We start from the raw sequence: 17,604 nt of genomic DNA, 5'->3' as shown, positions 1-17,604 counted from the left end.
GACATAATGCATTTTACTTTCAAACACTACAAGCAGTTTTCCAGGAGTTCTGCTGCTGTTAACCGTAGAAATGTGGTAGGTAAATGTAGCTCTTCTATATTACTGGAAGAATAAGAAGAAAGGGGGTTTTAGAATTTTTTTTTTTTTTTTTTTTTTTTTTTACTAATTTTAGCAAAGAAACTTAGTTTGGGGCTCTTTGGTACTCCATACCTATGCTGTCCTTACGTTGATGTTCTGGTTTGGAAAAAAGTGTGTGATGCTTCCACGACCTAATGGGATTGATTTACTAAAACCGGAGAGTGCAAAATCTGGTGCAGTTGTACATGGTAGCCAGTTGGCTTCTAACTTAAGCTTCTTCAAATAAGCTTTGACAAAAAAAAAACTGGAAGCTGATTGGTTTCTGCAAGCTGCACCAGATTTTTCATTCAGTTTTAGTAAATCAACCCCAGTGCGTGGGATATTTGGCTTCCTTTTAGATAATCACTTGATTTTTATGCACAAATATTCAGGGGACCGACAAATTTGTGATGAGCAGACTATGTTGGGTTTGCCTGAATGCAGATCAGCCTGGTGTGCAAAGAATCGCTCATATATACGAGTCAGTTTGCTCATCCCAATCTGCCATTTCAGCTGTCATGCACCCATTCATAGAATAGAGCTGGTTAACTGAGCTGATTCTATGCATTCATTGGGAGACCTGAGAAATATTGTATAAATATTGGAGCCCATCATGGGTGAAGTATCTGTCCAACTAAAGCCAGCACTGTTTTTTTTTGTATTTTGAGGTTGAGTATGCTTTAATTGCATGGTGTTAACTTATGAGTTCTCTTCAAATCCTATGCATGGTCACTAATTCAAAACGCACTAAAAAGTGCTAGAAGGAATCGTCAAAATAAAAAATAAAAAAGTTTGTACTTTTTATCTTTCCTTAATTTGAGAGATATCCCTACCTAACTAGAGAACAAGCCCATTGCTTCCACCGCACCTCTGTGTTTTTTGTACTGTGGGAATGTGGTGGAGAGTCTTTATCTGTTTCATCACAAATAGAAGCATCAATGTATCAGGATTACTGCAGGCTTACCTGCCAGGTGAAGAAGGTTTCTTTCCTGTAGATTTTCAAGCAATAACGGCAGGATGAAATTCTATGGTGGTAGTGTTACTTCTAAGAAACTTGTCTGAGCTGTACTGCCCAAGCCATGCACATTATGATCAGATAACTATTAAGGGTTGAAGATTCTAGTTGGAAAGTATCCCTCACAGTGAACTAGTATAACGCTCCTCATAGCTCTGTAGCATTTTAGACCTCATTCCCACCTTAACGATTTTAAGCACATTTGCCAAAGTGCTTCAAAGCTCAACCTCAAAATTCCAATTCAATCCATCAGTTAAAGGTTGTGGCTCGAAGCTCAAAAAAGTTACATGAGCTTCTTTAGGGCCAATAGCACATTTTTGGCTCCTACAGACTTAAATGGAAGCGCCTGAAAATGCACATAATGCATTCTTTGTACAATATTTTTTGACTCGCCTCCTCCTAGTAACAAGCTTTCTATCGGCTAGTTAAAACAGAGTACTACTATGATGCACTTCACTTCCAGCATGTTGTCCCTTCTGCTGGGAGCATGACTGAAGGAGAGACTGGTCTATTTATGAATGCTGTGGTAAAAAAAAAAAAATATCTAATTTAGGTCTAGGATAGTCATACCAATGATGGGGCACTATTCCTTTCACTGATGACGATGGTGGGGCACTATTCCCCCTACTGATACCAATGATGAGGAGCCATTTTTCCCAATAATGCCAAATTGCGGCCCATTTATTTCCTGTATCTGGCCCTTGGAACTATTCCTCCCACTGACACCAACAGTGGTTCATAAATCCTGCTACTGATGGGACACTGTTACTCCCACTGATGCCAATGATGAAGCACTATTTCTCCAAATAATATCAATGATGGGACATTATTTCTTCCACAGAACACCAATGATACGCACTACTACTCCCACTGACACCAGTGATGGGGCACTATTTATCTCGCTGATACCAATGATGGGGAACTTCCCTCCATGGATACCAATGATGGGGAACTTCCCTCCATGGATACCAATGATGGGGAACTTCCCTCCATGGATACCAATGATGGGGAACTTCCCTCCATGGATACCAATGATGGGGAACTTCCCTCCATGGATACCAATGATGGGGAACTTCCCTCCATGGATACCAATGATGGGGAACTTCCCTCCATGGATACCAATGATGGGGAACTTCCCTCCATGGATACCAATGATGGGGAACTTCCCTCCATGGATACCAATGATGGGGAACTTCCCTCCATGGATACCAATGATGGGGAACTTCCCTCCATGGATACCAATGATGGGGAACTTCCCTCCATGGATACCAATGATGGGGAACTTCCCTCCATGGATACCAATGATGGGGAACTTCCCTCCATGGATACCAATGATGGGGAACTTCCCTCCATGGATACCAATGATGGGGAACTTCCCTCCATGGATACCAATGATGGGGAACTTCCCTCCATGGATACCAATGATTGGGAACTTTTCCTCCCACTGATACCGATGATGGGGCACTATTCCTTTCAATGATCCCAATTATGGGGAACTATTCCTCCCATGGATGCTAATAATTGGGAACTATTCCTCCTACTGATACCAATGATGGGGCACTATTCCCCCTACTGATACCAATGATGGGGCACTATTCCCCATACTGATACCAATGATGGGAAGCTATTTCTCCCAATAATACCAATGATGGGACATTATTCCTTCTGCTATTGACTACAGGCGTTGTATAAAATTGTTTTACTTCCACTGATGCTGGAATATTTTCTACTCCCAATAGCCACAATCCAGCCCCCATAAAGTACCTTTGTTTAGAAAGTTTGGAGACCCCTGGTCTAGGGTCTAACTAAACACTACAGTTATGTTTTTGCTTACTGGGTTTTTTACAAGCCTGCAGTAGGTGTAAGGATACCTACCCAGTGATTATATTAATGATACAAGTACTGTATAGGCTGGTAAGCTGAATCATCTCTCGGGTTAAGGTTGACATCATAAACTGGAACTGGAATTATTGATAAATATAATTGGAAATTTGTATGTAGAAGACAACATTAATATAAAAATTATAGTTTTTTTGGTCATTTATAAATTGGCTTTTTTTCTTTTAGCTTTTTTCTAATTGTATAAATTATTTCTTTCTTAAAATTAACATTAATTCAGTGTGAATGCATGACACATGGTTTTAAAAGCATTCTGGGCTTTCTAGCAAGAAACCCCAGCACTAATAACCTACATGTATGAATGCACCCAGTGTTTAGCCAAGCAAGACAGACAAGTACAGCTTGGCCTAAATCGTTTAGGAGAAAAAAGGGGAAGGAATGTGCACCTCCTCAGTGAATAACAAAGAAAAAAGGAAGCATATGTTAAAAAAATACAGTTGCTTATACTGGGGTTTTGTACCATGTGTAATGTACCACATGCTAATTTTTTATTTATTTTTTTGTACAAAAAGGAGCCTGGGGTCACCTCAGAAGTGCCCCTGGCAAGGAGGAGAAAAGTTTGGACTATCTTGGTACCTCAAGGACATAAACAATAGTATATATTTAAAAAAAAATTATAAAATAATGTATAAAGAATAAAAACATTGTGGAAAGCACCAATAATTGTTAAATATAGTCAATAGTTACAGCCATATGTACTGCTTAAACATTGTAGAAGAGATGGAGATGACCCCCAGTGTTGAAATGGGGTATCAGATATGATGAGTCTTGGCGATTGTCCTTTACTAGTTTCACAGTGATTACTGCTTCTTCAGAAGGAGCCAGTCATAAGCATCTATTGAAAAAAATCATGATCATAATTTCATATTTAGTTTTGCTTTATAATGTTGGTACATATTTCAAAGCAAAAAGATTCTGTTCTTTAATATCATGCAAAGTTGATATTAAGGGAAAAATAAGGCGCTCACACCTCCCCCATGGCAACTGCAAATGGATGTCACGCGGGCCGACGCACGGCGCCATCAAGTGACATCATGCGCACGACGTGGCATCGATGCGATGGGGGACCCGCCCACAATGAGTGGATGAACTCCACGAAACGCGTAGAGCGCTTTTATGCTACCACTTGCAAGTATGTGTTTGAAATTCTCCCTGATTCTATCTACAATGTTTTATCCTTAAAAAATTGGAGATTATTTATGTGATTTCTAACTGTATACCTCATAACGATATGTTTATTACCATTGTAGATCATGTTGGACTTTGTGTTTGTGTGTATACGTATATGAAATACAAGATAACCAATTGATACTGTTGTTACCTATGTTATATTTTTTTACTCTTAAATTTTGTACATGGATAAGGAATTGTCAAACATGTCCTTGCATACCTACTTTGCAGCTATGCTTCATTTAAAGTCCCACCTTATTTTACCCTAAGACATGACTAGGGATGGAGGTAGATAAATCTACACATTCATTGCCTCATTTAAAGTCCCAATTTCCCCTCCCCCCTTTTTGTACAAAGTTGATATTAGTTCTGAGAAAAGGATATATATGCATTGCTTACCCAAAACAGCCACGGCAGTGGGACAGCACAAATAGAGGCACCCAAAGGCGTTTCCCCCCACGGCGGATACGGGAGGCGCTAGGGACCGCTGGGTTCTGAATTTATAAATAATATGGTATATCATCCATCAATTATTTATTAGGAAGTGTATAACAAAAAAATGGGTAAAAAGAAAAGGAAAAAACAGTGTTGCTAGGTAGCAAAGGAGAGAGGGAAGGGGGAAAGAGGGGGGTGGGGGGATTAGTAAAAAGGGGGAGAGTGGACGAAAGGAGAGGGGTTAGGAAAGGGAAGGGGGAATCGGTATAGGGAGAAAAGAAAATGTAACAAGGAAAAAAGGGGGGAATAGGAAATAAAGTGGGGGAAAAAAGGAAAAGAAGAGATAATGCAGGGATGGAGAAAAAGGGGGAGAATAAATCAGGTAGAAAAGGGGAGATAAAAATGTTAATAATTAAGCAGTTAGAAATAATAAAAGTATGAAAAATAAATTGAAAGAGTTGATATATTCAGTATGTTCAGTGATCGATCTATTATGTCAGAATATCCAGTGTAGCGCCCCAGAGAAGGAAATGCAGGAAACTTGGTGCGAAATTTCAACTGATTGTTGTTAACAAAATATTGCCAGACAGTTGTTTGGTGAGTGTTTAGATAGGGGGCTTCTCATAAGGTATATCTCAACAAGATCACAACCCCTGATAGAGAGATATCTATCATCTCTATCAGGGAGGAAGGGAGAATATACTGTATTATTATGTGTGTGTGTATGTATGTATGTATGTATGTGTGTATATAGTATCTCAATTAAAGCGGAGGTTCACACAAAAATGTAACCTCCGCTTTTCGGAACCCTCCCCCCCCCCCTCCAGTGTCACATTTGACACCCTTCAGGGGGGAGGGGGGTGCAGATACCTGTCTAAGACAGGTATTTGCACCCACTTCCGGCCGTAGACTCCCACGGGAATCTATGCCTCTTGCTGTCCCGCTGCGCTGTCTGCTAGGACCCGTACGGGTCCCAGAGATAGCGCAGACCATTCTCATTGCGCTGCGCGACTCACGCACAGTAGGGAACCGGGAAGTGAAGCCGCAACGCTTCACTTCTTGATTCCCTCACTGAGAATGGCACCGGCAGCAGCTGAGAGCAGAGCGATTGCTCGGCTTCGGCTGCCGACATCGCTGGACTCCAGGAAAGGTGAGTGTCCATTTATTAAGTCAGCAGCTGCAGTATTTTTTATTTTTTTTTTTTTATTTATTTATTTATTTATTTACTTATTTTTTGTATGATACACATATAAAAAGTAGAGTGATCTAATAGGATTTTTTACAAATGGAGAATGTGGGTATGGTAGGTTAAAGGGACTGGGAGGAGGGTGGGATGGTAAAATGGAAGCGTGAGATAATGTGTGCACTCTGATATACACGGTTTTGGATCTATGTTAAGGGATGTGGTAGGGGGAGGGGATGGGAAAGGAAACTATAAGTATTTTTGTGGTTTATGTATGTATATATATGTGTATGTGTACATATATGTTTGTGTGTATATATATATATATGTATATATTTTTTTTTTTTTTTTTTTTTTTTTTTTTTTTGTGATTGCACGGATATGACACAAATGACACAAAATGTGGATTGATTCAATAGGACTCCCTTGGAGGGGAGAAGTAGGATGGGGAAGTAGAGTGAATAGAGAGGGGGGTGAAGGTTTATTCGGTTTTGGAGGGTGAAGGGGAGGGGATGGGGGAGGGGAGGGGGAGATTGTGTTTTTTTTTTTTTTTTTGTTTTTGTTTTTGTAGAGTGATCTAATAGGACTTCTTACAAATGGAGAAGTGGGTATGGTAGGTTAAAGGGATTGGGAGGAGGGTGGGATGGTAAAATGGAAGTGTGAGATAATGTGTGCACTCTGATATACACGGTTTTGGATTTAAGACAGGGGATGTGGTAGGGGGAGGGGATGGGAAAGGAAATTATAAGTATCCTTATGGTTTATATATATATTTTTTTTTTTTTTTTTTCTGATTGCATGGATATGACACAAATGACACAAAATGTGGATTGATTTAATAGGACTCCCTTAGGGGGGAGAGGTGGGGTGGGGAAGTAGAGTGAATAGAGAGGGGGGGTGAAGGTTTACTCGGTTTTGGAGGGGGAAGGGGAGGGGAGGGGGAGATTGTGTTTTGTTTTTTGTTTTTTTGTGTCCCCCGCACATCTTCCCCTCCTGCCCTCCCTTTCCTGTTGATAGCGGGGGGGGGGGGGGGGGGGGGGGGGTTGAGGGGAGAGTAATTTACTTAAGGAAAAGAAGAGAGGGGTAGCAGTAGAAATGATGAGGGGGAGGAGGGAGAGAAGATGGGAAAGAGAAAGAGAAAGGGAAAAGAAATAAAGGGGAAGAATAGAGATAATATGTGAAAAGTAAAGGATTAAGTAAAGATAATGATAAAGATCATGTCTATGTTAACAAGAAAAAGATGAATGTGGTAGAAAAATAATTATTGTTAGTGTGGAGAACGCTGGTTGTGGGCGCGGTTCACTTGCTCCTCTTTTGCTCACTAACACCCCCATATTAAACGCCTCTCCTCCAGGTGGAGGAAAAGTCGGAGGCGTTGGGTTTTTTTTTTTTTTTTTTTTTTTTTTTTTTTTTTTTTATTCTTGGGGGACAGCTCCGGATATAGTATCTGTCTCTCATTTATCTGAAAGAAGGGGTAGTTTTGGGGCGTGGATTGGGTTTTATTTTTATATATTTATTTATTTTTCGTCTCCTCTCTTTTTCCCTCCCCCCCCCCCCCGAACTGACAATAAAAATGACTAAAATAAGTTTCACATCATACAATGTTAAGGGACTAAACACCCCAGAGAAACGTACACGATTAATAATGGAGTTGAAAAGATTTAAATCTCAAATAGTTTTCTTACAGGAAACTCATTTTAAAAAGGATAGGATCCCTTGGAGTAAAGGTCACTATTTCCCCTGGGTATATCATAGCACCTCACAGAACTCGAAATCCTGTGGGGTATCTATTTTAATAGCAAGACAGACACCATGGAAGGAACAAGGGGTATACATGGATGAGGAAGGTCGCCTCCTGATAGTAAAAGGTACATTGGGCTGCCAAAAAGTGACATTGGTAAATATATATCTGCCAAATGAAAACCAAGTAACCTCTCTAGAAATCTATTTACAGATTATTCAACAACATAAAGAGGGAATATTAGTGTTAGGAGGCGACCTAAATATGGCTTTGGATCCAATAAAAGACACATCAAAAGGCTCGTCTCATCTATCTTATGTCAAATTAAGGAAAGTAAAGAGAATGATGCAAGAACTGCAGCTGATCGACAGCTGGAGGGCTGTTCACACACAGAGCAGAGATTATACTTTTTTCTCGGCAAAATATAAATCTTACTCTAGAATTGACTATATTTTAATCTCCCAGAATGTGATTACATCCCTAGTGGAAGCCTCAATTGGCCTATTTACACTATCAGACCACGCCCCGACGAGTTGTGTGATTGAATTAGGGGAAGCTGAACCAAGGGAATGGCAATGGAAGTTAAATGAAACATTACTAAAGGATAATGAATATAAGGTAAAATTAGAACAAGAACTGGATGTTTTTTTTGCAACAAATAAAGTAGGAGAAACAACACCTTTTTGTATATGGGAAGCACATAAATGTGTCATGAGAGGAATATTTATATCCATGGGAGCACATAGAAAACGCAGAATGAATGAAACGATTGATAACTTGCTTAAAGAGATTAGGGAACTAGAAACAGTACATAAAAAATCACAAGCACAATTAGTAGAACAGAAATTAGAGGGTCTGCGTGAAAAATTAAATCTCCAATTAATAGATAAAGCGAAAGCAAAGCTAACTCGAGGGAAACGGAGATTCTATGAATTTGGGAATAAACCAGGGAGACTGTTGGCAAACGCCCTCAGAGAAAGCACAACTAGGAATTCAATTACACAAATTAAGACACAGAGAGATGAAATGGTTAATACATCGGAGAAAATTGCTCAGGTATTCAAAGAATACTATGAGAAGCTATATCAGTTGGAAAAGAAGCCTACGTTGGCAGAGGAGTTAAAAAAAGGAGAGATCGCTAGAGAATATATTGAAAGGACAGAAATGCCAAAAATAACAGAGGAAATGGCCAGAGAAATAGATGTACCAATCACTCTAGAGGAAGTTGCAAAAGCATTAAAAATATTGAAATTAGGTAAATCACCAGGTCCAGATGGATTTACTTTGTCATATTATAGAATGTTCGCGGAGAAATTGGCTCCGAGATTCGTGGAAGCCTATAATTCAATACGGGAAGGGAAGCAAATTCCAACAGAAACGTTACTGGCGCATATAACAGTAATACCGAAAGAAGGAAAGGATCCCTCTCAGTGTCCCAGCTACCGACCTATTTCGTTGTTGAATGTGGACCTTAAATTGTTCACAAAAATATTAGCCATGAGATTGATAAATTTGATACCGGAACTAATACACCCAGATCAAGTGGGATTCGTCCCAGGGAGAGAAGGAAGAGAAAATACGCAACGAGTGGTGAACACAATTTACCTGGTACAAAAATTGCATAAGTCAATGGTGATAGTATCTGCGGATGCAGAAAAAGCGTTTGATCGGGTGGATTGGATATTCTTAAAAGCAGTACTACAACATATAGGCCTGGGGGAGGGGATGCTGAGATGGATCCTAAACTTATATTCAAAACCAAGTGCTAGGGTGAAAGTGAATGACAGATTATCAGAGCCATTCTCCATTTTAAATGGAACACGCCAGGGATGTCCCCTCTCACCCCTGATATTCATTTTGACAATAGAACCTTTTTTAAGGAAAATACGTGCCAATGTGGATATCAGGGGGGTAAAAATAAAAAATGAGGATCAGAAGTTGGCAGCTTATGCAGATGATTTGATCTTTTTTGTAACGTCCCCAATTACATCTCTCCCATCTTTACTAATGGAGCTACGAGAATATGGGAAAATATCCAACTTTAGAATAAACTATGGAAAATCGGAGGCAATGGGAGTAGAGATGGATTCGCCTCAGTTGCAAGCAGTGTCCACGCAATTTGATTTTAGATGGACGAATTCATATATAAGTTACTTAGGAACAAAAATGTCAAAAAATCTAAATGAATTGTTTGAACTTAACTATATCCCACTGGTAAGACAGATCAAAAGAGATCTTCAAAAATGGGACAAAGAGATTTTTACATGGTTCGGGAGAACCAATATTATTAAGATGAATGTGATGCCCAGACTGTTATACATAATTCAAACTATACCAATTAAGATCCCTTCAAGTTTGTTTAAGGATCTTAGATCAAGATTTATGAAGTTCATCTGGGCTGGGAAGCCAGCAAGAGTACGTCGAGATATTTTAGTACTCCCCAAAGGAAAAGGAGGGATAGGACTTCCAGATCCAATAAAATACCAGGAGGCCTCACACTTAACTAGAGTAGTGGAATGGTGTAGGCTTAAAAACGAAAAACCGTGGATACAGACAGAACAAGCAGCGACAGATATCCCATTGGAAGGATTAGTGTGGATTCCAGATACAGAAATACCAATGGGATTGAGAAAACATCCAATACTAGGGGAGACATTACGAATAACTAAAAGAGTATTCAGGAAAACATCTATTTCAAGAATTCCCAGTCCGCTCCTTCCTATCCTTGGTACCCCAGCATTTCTACCGGGAATGACAGATCCAAAGTTTAAAACAATACAAGATAGAGGTATGAGTAGAATTTGTCATTTCTCGGTAGGCAACCGGTTAATGACTAAAAAAGATATTGAAAAAGGAATGACAATAGGACTAGACCCTTTCAGAATGAGGCAATTAGAAGCCTTTATTAGATCTAAATCAAAGGTATACGTAGAAATAAGGGCATTGACTGAGTTTGAAGAGATCTGTTTGAAAGGAGAGGAACTGAGACATCTGATGTCTTATTTTTATAGTATGTTAATAGAACAGGAGACTTTACAAGATTTGCCCTTTTTACAGGCTTGGGAAAGAGATTTAGGGACTACGTTTTCCCCAGAACAAAAGGATAAGATGCTGTGGTTTAATCAAAAGGCCTCGATGGCAAGCAGATATCAAGAAGGGGGATACAAGATCCTTACTAGGTGGTATAGAACACCAAAAGTGTTACATCAAATTTACCCCCAGATATCAGAGACATGTTGGAGATGTCATGGAGCAGAAGGAACATTATTACATATATTTTGGGAATGTCCAAAAATGAGAGTGTTCTGGGAGATGGTAGCCGATACTATTGTAAGGATTACAGGAATTGACCTGGGAGATAAACCGGCAACTTTTCTGCTGCTGGACATCCCAATGGCAATAGAAAGATTCAAAAATTCTTTGCTGAGACATTTATTGATAGCAGCAAGGGCATGCATCCCGGTTCTGTGGAAAAAAAGCAACCCTCCAGCTAGAGCACAGTGGTTTCAGAGAATTGCAGAAATCCAACAAATGGAAAATTTAACAATGACAATGAGAGATCAAGACGAGAAATATCAGAAGATCTGGGCTCCATATCTAAATTATAGAGAAAGTATGATGTGAAACATTTCGAAATATGATAGAGCAGGCGGGTGGTGGTGGGGGGGGGGGGGGGAGTGAGGGGGGGGATTATAGTGAAAATTCAAACTTTTTTTTTTTTTTTTTTCTCTTGTTTGTATATTTATTTATTTATTTTTCTGGGAGGGAAGGGTGAGGGAGGGGGGAGGATGACATGGAATTGAGGTACGGATTGAAATATTATAAGACTGTTATAGCTGTTAAAGAAGTTGTAGATGTAAAACGAAATGTAATGTGAAATCTATGGAAAGAAAAGATGAAAAAATAAAGAATTTATAAAAAAGAATATCCAGTGTAGCGCCCCAGAGAAGGAAATGCAGGAAACTTGGTGCGAAATTTCAACTGATTGTTGTTAACAAAATATTGCCAGACAGTTGTTTGGTGAGTGTTTAGATAGGGGGCTTCTCATAAGGTATATCTCAACAAGATCACAACCCCTGATAGAGAGATATCTATCATCTCTATCAGGGAGGAAGGGAGAATATACTGTATTATTATGTGTGTGTGTATGTATGTATGTATGTATGTGTGTATATAGTATCTCAATTAAAGCGGAGGTTCACACAAAAATGTAACCTCCGCTTTTCGGAACCCTCCCCCCCCCCCCTCCAGTGTCACATTTGACACCCTTCAGGGGGGAGGGGGGTGCAGATACCTGTCTAAGACAGGTATTTGCACCCACTTCCGGCCGTAGACTCCCACGGGAATCTATGCCTCTTGCTGTCCCGCTGCGCTGTCTGCTAGGACCCGTACGGGTCCCAGAGATAGCGCAGACCATTCTCATTGCGCTGCGCGACTCACGCACAGTAGGGAACCGGGAAGTGAAGCCGCAACGCTTCACTTCTTGATTCCCTCACTGAGAATGGCACCGGCAGCAGCTGAGAGCAGAGCGATTGCTCGGCTTCGGCTGCCGACATCGCTGGACTCCAGGAAAGGTGAGTGTCCATTTATTAAGTCAGCAGCTGCAGTATTTGTAGCTGCTGGCTTTTAATATTTTTGTTTTAGGTGGACTCCCTCTTTAATGGTGATATCTCTGCATCTTCTTCTGATCTTATTCTCAGCACCACATGCACAGTTAGCAGAGAATCATCACGGGTATACAGCTAGTATTCCGAATTGTAACACTCACTGTCTGTTTCTCCTGCATTCAGTTATCCCCGGGGATATTTGGACCATGATTATAAAAATGCAGGTTTAAGCCTGAAGTAGCTAAATTTGTGGTGCTTGAAGTGATCCCTGAAGATGTGCGGGGAGGTGATTGGGATTGCATAGTCCTTCAGCGAGAAGCTATTTGGTTCGAGCGATTAAACGCTAATAATCCCCCCCCCGGCCTAAACGAAACACATGTATACAAAGCATTTTTATAATCATGGTCAAAATATCCTTATATATTGACCATGCTAGACCTGTCCCTGTCCTTGCGGTGCGAGACAAATAATGTTACTCTAGTGAGATACACCAATTCAATTCTCTTTTTCTGACTCCAATATGGAATCAAAACTATTGAATACTACAATATTGATCGATGTGGAATTAATATGTTAATAATTGTATATGTGTAAATATATGTACAGTACAGACCAAAAGTTTGGACACACCTTCTCATTCAAAGAGTTTTCTTTATTTTCATGACTATGGAAATTGTAGATTCACACTGAAGGCATCAAAACTATGAATTAACACAATGTGGAATTATATACTGAACAAAAAAGTGTGAAACAACTGAAAATATGTCTTATATTCTAGGTTCTTCAAAGTAGCCACCTTTTGCTTTGATTACTGCTCTGCACACTCTTGGCATTCTGTTGATGAGCTTCAAGAGGTAGTCACCTGAAATGGCTTTCCAACAGTCTTGAAGGAGTTCCCAGAGATTCTTAGCACTTGTTGGCCCTTTTGCCTTCACTCTGCGGTTCAGCTCACCCCACACCATCTCGATTGGGTTCAGGTCCGGTGACTGTGGAGGCCAGGTCATCTGGCGCAGCACCCCATCACTCTCCTTCTTGGTCAAATAGCCCTTGCACAGCCTGGAGGTGTGTTTGGGGTCATTGTCCTGTTGAAAAATAAATGATGGTCCAACTAAACGCAAACCGGATGGAATAGCATGCCGCTGCAAGATGCTGTGGTAGCAATGCTGGTTCAGTATGCCTTCAATTTTGAATAAATCCCCAACAGTGTCACCAGCAAAGCACCCCCACACCATCACACATCCTCCTCCTCCATGCTTCACGGTGGGAACCAGGCATGTAGAGTCCATCCGTTCACCTCTTCTGCGTCGCAAAAAGACACGGTGGTTGGAACCAAAGATCTCAAACTTGAACTCATCAGACCAAAGCACAGATTTCCACTGGTCTAAGTCCATTCCTTGTGTTCTTTAGCCCAAACAAGTCTCTTCTGCTTGTTGCCTGTCCTCAACAGTGGTTTCCTAGCAGCTATTTTACCATGAAGGCCTGAATCACACAGTCTCCTCTTAACAGTTGTTCTAGAGATGTGTCTGCTGCTAGAACTCTGTGTGACCTGTTCTCTAATCTGAGCTGCTGTTAACCTGCGATTTCTGAGGCTGGTGACTCGGATGAACTTATCGTCCGCAGCAGAGGTGACTCTTGGTCTTCCTTTCCTGGGGCGGTCCTCATGTGAGACAGTTTCTTTGTAGCGCTTGATGGTTTTTGCCACTGCACTTGGGGACACTTTCAAAGTTTTCCCAATTGTTCGGACTGACTGACCTTAATTTCTTAAAGTAATGATGGCCACTCGTTTTTCTTTACTTAGCTGCTTTTTTCTTGCCATAATCCAAATTCTAACAGTCTATTCATCAGCTGTGTACTGTATCCACCTCCTGCACAACACAACTGATGGTCCCAACCCCATTTATAAGGCTTGAAATCCCACTTATTAAACCTGACAGGGCACACCTGTGAAGTGAAAACCATTTCAGGTGACTACCTCTTGAAGCTCATCAACAGAATGCCAAGAGTGTGCGGAGCAGTAATCAAAGCAAAAGGTGGCTACTTTGAAGAACCTAGAATATAAGACATATTTTCAGTTGTTTCACACTTTTTTGTTCAGTATACAATTCCACATGTGTGAATTCATAGTTTTGAGGCCTTCAGTGTGAATCTACAATTTCCATAGTCGTGAAAATAAAGAAAACTCTTTGAAAGAGAAGGTGTGTCCAAACTTTTGGTCTGTACTGTATGTATCCTGGTTAGTAAGCTGGCCATGGTTAATTTCTATAACTCCCTTATCCTCTATCCTAATATTATTCAAAGCTATAAATTGTCATAAATTACGTATTGTGCATTGCTTTTAAGATCAGTTGTGTCAGCTTGAGGTTTAGCTCCCCCCACGGCGAGCATGCGCCTCTACAGGGAAGGGAGATGCTCCTCAGTGAGCGACAACCCATGCCCACCAGGATGATGGCTGTAGGCCGCATCCAATGTATGGGCACTGAGGAGAGTCGGACTCAGCGATGCCTCCCGGCTGATGAGCATCAGCTGGATTGTAGACATATAGGGATGCTAGGAACGGCCCCTAGTATGGGGGCCGCTCCCTGGGGATAACTGAATGCAGGAGAAATAGACAGTGAGTGTTATCATTTGGAATGCAAGCTGTATACCCATGCTGATTCTCTAACTGTGCATGTGGTGCTGAGATTAGCACCAGAAGAAGACGCAGAGTTATCAGCATTTGAGATACCATTTATTTATTTATATATTAAATCTCTATCAGGGGTTGAGAGATAACTTATGAGAAGACCCCTATCTAAAAACTCACCAATCAACAACTGTCTGGCAATATTTTGTTAACAACAATCAATTGAAATCGCACCAAGTTTCCTGCATCTCCTTCCCCAGGCTACTACACTGGATATTCTGACAAAATAGGTCGGTCACTGAACATACGGAATATATCAACTCTTTCAATAAATTTTTCTTTTTTCATACTTTTATTATTTCTAACTGCTTAATTTTTAATTTATATCTCACTTTTATACCTGATCTATTCTCCCCTTTTCTGCTTCCCCTGTATTATCTCTTCTTTTCCCTCCCCCCCCCCCTATTTCCTTTTCCCCCCTTTTTTCCATCTTAGCTTTTTTCTTTTCTCCCTATACCCTTTTCCCCTTCCCTTTCCTAACCCCCCCTTCCTTCCCCCTCTCCCCCCTTCCTTTTCCTAGTTTTCCTCCCCCCACCCCCCTCTTTCCCCCTTCCCTCTCTCCTTTGCTACCTGGCAACTGTTGTTTTTTTTTTTTCCTTTTTCTTTTCTTTCCACCCATTTTTTATTTGTATTATACACTTCCTAGTAAATGGTGGATGATATACCATACTATTTATAAATTCAGTAAATTTAGAACTCAGTGGTCCCTATCGCCTCCCGTGCCCGCTGTGGGGGGAGGGGGGAGGGGGACACCTTCGGGTGCCTCTGTTTGTGCTGCCCCACTGATGTGGCTGTTTTTTCGGTAAGCAATGCATATATATCCTTTTCTCAGAACTCATATCAACTTTGCATGATATTAAAGGAATTAATCTTTTTGTTTTGGAATATGTACCAGTATTATAAAACAAAACTAAATATGAAATTACGATCATGATTTATTTCAATGGATGCTTATGACTGCCTCCTTCTGAAGAAGCAGCAATCACTGCGAAACTAGTAAAGGACAATCGCCAAGACGCATCATATCTGACATATTTTTCTCCAAACTTTTCTCCTCCTTGCCAGGGGCACTCCTTTTTCTATTAATATTTGGATGAAGGTACCCACCCCTACCCTAGAAAAACTCTCAGCTGAGGCAATACCCTATTGACAAATGACTTTTTGTACAAATGATAAAGAATCATCAGATTGTAGCTGGTGAAAAAAAGAAATTTAGGAATTGCCATCTATCTCTCACGTTTCTGTATTACATTTAGAAATAATCATATACAATATGTGGGTTTATTATCATGATGTAGAATCCTTGGCTTTTTTTTTTTTTTATATATATTGCAATGAGATGCCAGTGTCCCCCACCACACACACACACACACACACACACACACACACACACACACACACACACACACACACACACACACACACACACACACACACACACACACACACACACACACACACACACACACACTTTTTAGGCTAGTTAAGCATATGATGCATGTTTTTAGCAACCTAGGTCCTGACTTGAGAAGTCAATTCACAAATAATATTGCCCAGTTTATTCCTAAACAAAACGGCTAGTTTGTAACTGATAACTGTCTGATTTTAGGAAGTCATTAAAGCCCAACTCCAGGAGTTAGACCAAATCTACTGTTGCTGTGCTCCCCTGCACTGCAGTGGTTGAATACTCATTATGTCTAGGGGCAGAGAAACAGGCTGTTTTAGTTACCATGACTTTGCTCCAGCTGGTTCTGGTGCTCTCCTCTACTTCTCTCCTGTAGCACTGTTATGCCCTGTACACACGGTTGGACATAACGACCACAAAATCCGTCATTTTTTTTCCAATGGATTTTGGCCCAAACTTTACTTGCATACACACGGTCGCACAAAGTTGTTGGAAAATCAGATCGTTCAGAACGCAGAGACGTAGAACACTTACGACATAAGGACTATACGATAGGACTATAAAGAGGGCAGTAGCCAATAGCTTTCGTCTCGTAATTTATTCTGAGCATGTGTGGCACTTTGTCCATCAGAATTGTCTACACCCGATCTGAATTTAAACGATCGGATTTTGTTGTTGGAAAATTTTAGATCCTGCTCTCAAACATTGTGTGTCGGAAATTCCGGCGGAAAAAGTCGGATCTAGCCCACGCACGATCGGATTTTCAGACAACCAGATCTGATCGCACATTTTCCATCGGAAAGTCCGACCATGTGTACAGGGCATTATTCTTGCATTGTCCATAGAGGAGGTAGGTGTGCAATGGCGACCAAGAGCCACTTAGAGAGGTGGCTCCATGGGATGGTCGCAATGATGGAGGGAACCTACTCAAACAAGGAATAGAGCAAGTATTATACCTTTTTTATCTATGCACCCCTAGATCTAACAGGATTTAACCCTTGCAGTGCAGGTCCCCCCTGCTAGGGTACTTGTTTTGCCTTGATTTGGGCTTTAAAGATTGTGAAAAAAGGAGCTGTTGATGGTAAAGAAATAACTGCACCCACAGGCCCTGTATTGCTGGTTTAGGTAGTGTGAGGATAGTGGCCCACATTTTACATAAAGACCCAAGCTGTAGATACCGCCACAGGTATCACGGAGCAGTTTCAAGCCCTTTAGCCTGCATAAAAACAACTACAAAATAGCATGCAACATTTGGGGTATGAAAACAAACAACTTTTATAAGGGTCCATTTAACAAAGCATAATAACTTATGTGGTATTATGTTTTAGTTGCACATTTTTTTTAACTGA

General features: G+C 40.6%; 1 protein-coding gene across 10 annotated transcripts in view; it reads left to right on the top strand.

Moving 5' to 3' along the window:
* Positions 1-17,604, top strand: part of EXOC1 (exocyst complex component 1) — a 96,921-nt gene that overhangs the window by 42,919 nt on the left and 36,398 nt on the right. The window lies entirely within an intron of this gene.

Source organism: Lithobates pipiens, unplaced genomic scaffold (genome assembly GCF_037356315.1).
Source record: "Lithobates pipiens isolate NorthernLeopardFrog02 unplaced genomic scaffold, aLitPip1_a1.2 Scaffold_13, whole genome shotgun sequence".
Lineage (NCBI taxonomy): Eukaryota > Metazoa > Chordata > Amphibia > Anura > Ranidae > Lithobates > Lithobates pipiens.
This window is presented reverse-complemented; position numbering and strand designations above follow the sequence as displayed.